Raw genomic sequence first — 270 nt, forward strand, 5'->3', positions numbered from 1 at the left:
AATTAGTTTGCTCTGGACCCATCCTTCCTCCTGAGCTAAGACAAAAATGTCTGAGCTGGAGGCTAAAAAAACTGTGAGCTGGCTCACACTCACTCAGCTTAGAGGGAACACTGGTTGCCGCTACCATCGTATGCAAGTCCAAAACAGATATAAAGCAAATAAGAATGCCAGGCTGCTGCTGGGCACCCCAGAAGCTTTGGGGGCAGACGTGGCATCAGTCACTGTTCTAGGGAAACTATGCTATCAGTTTCCAGAACATCAGCTGACACA

This window comes from Gekko japonicus, unplaced genomic scaffold (genome assembly GCF_001447785.1).
Source record: "Gekko japonicus isolate JY-2015 unplaced genomic scaffold, Gekko_japonicus_V1.1 scaffold6562, whole genome shotgun sequence".
Classification (NCBI taxonomy): Eukaryota; Metazoa; Chordata; class Lepidosauria; order Squamata; family Gekkonidae; genus Gekko; species Gekko japonicus.